The sequence below is a fragment of the Cebus imitator genome, unplaced genomic scaffold, assembly GCF_001604975.1.
Source record: "Cebus imitator isolate Cc_AM_T3 unplaced genomic scaffold, Cebus_imitator-1.0 Scaffold475, whole genome shotgun sequence".
In the NCBI taxonomy this organism is placed as follows: Eukaryota; Metazoa; Chordata; class Mammalia; order Primates; family Cebidae; genus Cebus; species Cebus imitator.
In genome coordinates, this window is record NW_016107790.1 from 1,978,790 (window position 1) to 1,983,486 (window position 4,697).

A 4,697-nucleotide genomic window follows, 5' to 3' on the forward strand; every position below is an offset into this window, starting at 1 on the left:
CAGCTTTTATTTTATGCAGTGGTTTTAAGACTCATCCATGTTGTTTGATCTATTAGTAATTTCAATCTTTTTATTACTATCCCTTTCTATGAAGAGACCAAATATTATTTACCCATTTTTTTAGTTGATGGATTACTTGAATTGTTTCCAATTTTTAGCAATTGTGAGTAAAGCTGCTATGCATATTTGGATACAAGCCTTTTAAAAAGACAGCTTATTATTCCAACATATATACTTTCACAAGCTTTTGAGCAATCAAATCACATGGCACTATGGTGGTCACTAGCTACTTATGCCTATTCACATTTGTGTACAAGTCTTTTTGTGAGCTTATTTTTTTTTTTTTTTTTTGAGACAGAGTCTTGCTCTGTCACCAGGCTGGAGTGCAGTGGCACGATCTTGGCTCACTGCAACCTCCACCTCCTGGGTTCAAGCAATTCTCCTGCCTCAGCCTCCTGAGTAGCTGCGACTACAGGCGAGCGCCACCATGCCCAGCTAATTTTTGTATTTTTTCAGTAGAGACGGGGTTTCACCATGTTGGCCAGAATGGTCTCGATCTCTTGACCTTGTGATCTGCCCACCTCAGCCTCCCAAAGTGCTGGGATTACAGGCGTGAGCCACCACGCCCAGCCAAACTTATGTTTTCATTGCGCGTCAGTGAATACATGACAGAATTGCCGGGTCATATGGTGGGTGTTTGTTTAAATTTAAAATAAATGCCAGTAGTTCTCCCAAGCAATCGTACTATTTTATTTGTATTTTTATTTTTTGATACAGGGTCTCACTCCATCACCCAGGCTGGAGAGCAGTGGCGTGATCATGGCTCACTGCAGCCTCGGCCTTCCTGGCTTAGGTGATTCTCCCACCTCAGCCTCCTGGGTAGTTGGTACTACAGACGTGTGCCACCACACCCAGCTAATTTTTTGCATTTTTAGTAGAGATGGGATTTTGCCATATTGCCCAGGCTGGTCTCAAACTCCTGAGCTCAAGCAATCTGCCCGCCTCGGCCTCCTGAAGTGCTGGGATTACAGACATGAGCCACAGCATCCAGCCAGTACTATTTTAAGTTCTTGCCAGCAAGCTAGGAGAGTTTCAACTGCCCTACATTCTAACCAGCACTTGCTATTATACATCTTTTTAGTTTCAGCCATGCTTGTGGGTGAGAGGCAGCATCTTACCATGGTTTCATTCTGCACCTTCCTGAAGACTACTGAGGGTGGGCATCTCTTCCTGTGTGTGCTGGCCATTTGCATGTCCTTTGTGAAGTGTCTGTTCATGTCTTCTGCTCAGTTTTCATTGTTTGCCTTCCTATGAATGAGTTGTATGGATTCTTTATGTGTTTGCAATGCAAATCCTTTTTCAAATACAGGTTCTGTGAACGTTTTCTCCCAGTCTGTAGTTCGGCTTTTCAGAGCAGGAAGTTTTCACCCTGATGAAGTCTGAAGTCCGACCTTCTGCCATGGTGGGCCTGTGGCCTCCAGTCCCTGTCACTCCTTCGGGGTCTCTTTTAACTCATTTGTTTTTAAAAAAGTTTTAAAATAATTTTTATTTATATGGAACTTTTCATGAATTTGCATGTCATCCTTTCAGGGCCCATGCTAATCTTCTCTGTATTGTTCCAGTTTTTAAAATTTATTTTTGAGACAGACCCTCACTCTATTACCCAGGCTGGAGTACAGTGGTGTGATCTTTGCTCATTGCAACCTGTGCCTCCTGGGCTCCTGTCTCAGCCTCCCAAGTAGCTGGAATTACAGTCATGCACCACCACACCTGGATAGTTTTTGTATTTTTAGTAGAAACTGGGTTTCGCCATGTTGGCCAGACTGGTCTTAAACTCCTGGCTTCAAGTGATCCACCCCCTTCAGCCTCCCAAAGTGCTGGGATTATAGGCAGGAGCCACAGCGGCCAGCTTTCATTCCAATTTTATATATGTGCTGCCAAAGCGAGCACTTTAACTCCTTTCAGTCCTTTGCTTTCTGCTTTGCAGATCAGCTTGCCCAGCTCCTGCATCTAGTCTTGCATAAAACCCTTCTCAATATTCAATTAAAAAAGAGAGGGGGGCGGGGAGGGGGGAGAGAGAGAGAGAGAGAGAGAGAGAGAGAGAGAAGTGGGGGAGAGGATGCTCCTCGGATCTTTCAGTCCTTTCCTCACAGCTCTTTCTCTTCCTTCCCATTTGCTGTCTCCTCCCCATCTTTACCCTAAAATTAACTTTTGGGTAAAATCAGGTTCCCCTCCCCATAGAGGTCCACCTTCAATATTGCCAGAACACATTCTCAGGCTAGGCACCTGAGGATTTACGTTACCCAGAACGTAAATCCTGCCATATAAGGGAGCCCAAATTGCAGTGTTATGGGAATGAAAAGGGATCCCAGGCAGGTCAAATTGAGGAGATGATATTTCTTCTCCTGTAACACTCTCACCTGTGTGAGCTCCCTCTCCAGGTGTGTGTCATGTCAGATGAGATGAGAGTCCATGGAAGTGCCGATTAACTCTCACCTGCCTCAGAGCCACTCACCTGGGTAGCTTTTAATTTCTCCCACTCTGTCCCAGAGCCTGGCTCTACCCATTAGACAGTTAGAAGCTGGTGGTTTTCAGAGTATGGTCCTCAGGGCAGCTGCATCTGCACTGCCTGGAAACTTGCTGGAAATGCAGTTTCTAATTAGGTCCCACACTTGCTCATGCATCAGAATCCCTGGCGGGGACTATTAGAACAATCAGAATAAAGATTGCTGGGACAGCCACGGAATTCAGTGGGTCTGAAGTGGGGCCTGAGAATGTGCATTTCTAACAGGTTCCCAGTTGACAGTGTTGCTGTGGCTCCAGGGGGCCCTCTGAGAAGCACCACATTAAAGATTCTGATTCAGTTGGTGTGACATCCCATGTTCCAATGCTCCCCCGTGCTGTCCAACCAGGAGGTTGGGAGCTCTGGTCCATGGTCTGCGCTGCAATGTGGCTAGAGCCACACACCTCCAGAAGACCAAAAGGACCATCCTAAAGGGCTTTCTCCTTCATCTAAGTTTTCATCACAAGCCACCTGTGCGTGTCCTGTGTACTTGGGGCTTGCAATTTTCCTCCAACGACCTGTAGGGCCCTCTCCAAGTTTGAGCAGTCTCGCATCCCAGAGTGCTGGGGCCTGCTGACAGCTCACGTGCTTGGCCCCACATGCTACAGGAGCTGTGAGACTTTGACCCAGCAAGGTGGATCCCTTGACAGCTCTGGGCAAGGCCCTTGGTTGGAAAGGGACACGTCCCTTTTGGTGCTGGTGAGCAGTAAGCATCAAAGCTGTTGACAAGGGCCTCTGGAATGTGACTGTTTCTGAGGCTGTTACAAAATTATATTAAATTCCCCAAAGACTGTATGCATTGTAATATATGCAGACTTTTTTTTTTTTTTTAAGATTATAGCTCTTTTACTAACAAAAATCAGTTGAATCATCTTAATGCCTGTGGCAAAAGGTGACTAGAATAATTTTTGAGATAAATTTGCCAATGGATCGCTCCAAGAGGAGAGTTTACATGGTGTTCATGGACTTTCACACCCTTTTCTCTGTTAACTTGAGCTGGCACATGAACAAATAAAATAAAACACACAGGCTTCTACTATACTTGAAACATAATTTGTTTTAAATCCTACAAGAATCATGGATTTACTTTTACACTGTGCTGCTGTTGTTTCTTAACCAGCGTTAGTAAGTGCGGGGAAATACTGGGTAGTGTAACTGGAAGGCCTTGTTTTTATTCTCAGTTCTCTTCTCTCTCCCCTATGATTTTGAACTCATTCTCTCCACTCCTTTGGAAACTTGTGCCATTAATTTTGCTGTCTCTCACTTTTATCTTCAAAATCTTTCCATCCATTGGTTTCCTTCCATGTGCTCTCATAAATATGCTCATGTGTTCCCTATGCTGAAAACACACAAACCAACACGCACACATGCAAACTAACAAAGTTTTCTTTGGTATCTTTTCATAACCCCTCATCCTGTTTCTCTATATATTTCAACAATCCTGACTTCTTTCAGATCCTCAAAAACTCGAAGGTCTTCAGAAACAATTTGACATTATGTAACAATGCTAAACGTTCTCATAGCCAATGACTCAGAATGTTATTTTTAAAGAAATTCCCCAGAAAAACATTCTAACTTGTGAAACAGGTGAGGTGCAAGAATGTCTCCAGGTATGTTGTTGGCAAAACAAAATTATTAAAACAAGTTAAATATTTAGGAGATGGGTAAATGAATTGTGATATCTCTTACGTTGAACAACTACACAATAATGAAAATTTATCTCAGCCTTAACAATCAACGTGGGTGAACTCTCAAAACATCACACCGAGTGAAGAATGCCATGAGATAATATATGTAATATCATTACATTTACATAAAATTTTAAACTAACAACATTTAGCAATATATAAAGACATATGTACATATAACAACAACTAGGACAAGTAAATAATATACACAAAATTCACAGCACTAGTTATATACTTAATACATATTTAATATACAGCATGTATATATAGTTAATATATATAGACTGTATTTTTTCAATATATATTGATAAAAAAGGAAGGGATATATAAGAAGGGAAATAGAGAGGGCTTCAAAAGTATTGTATATGCAAGCTTTTTATTTATCAACCATGCTTACATAAGATGTGGTCACCCAAGGGCTTTCATTGTTTTTACTCTTTTTTTTT

At 42.4% G+C, this 4,697-nt stretch overlaps 1 pseudogene; it reads right to left on the reverse strand.

The window, feature by feature from the left end:
* Positions 1-1,547: 1,547 nt before the first annotated feature.
* Positions 1,548-1,648, reverse strand: LOC119468695 (annotated as a pseudogene).
* Between the last annotated feature and the right edge of the window lie 3,049 nt (positions 1,649-4,697).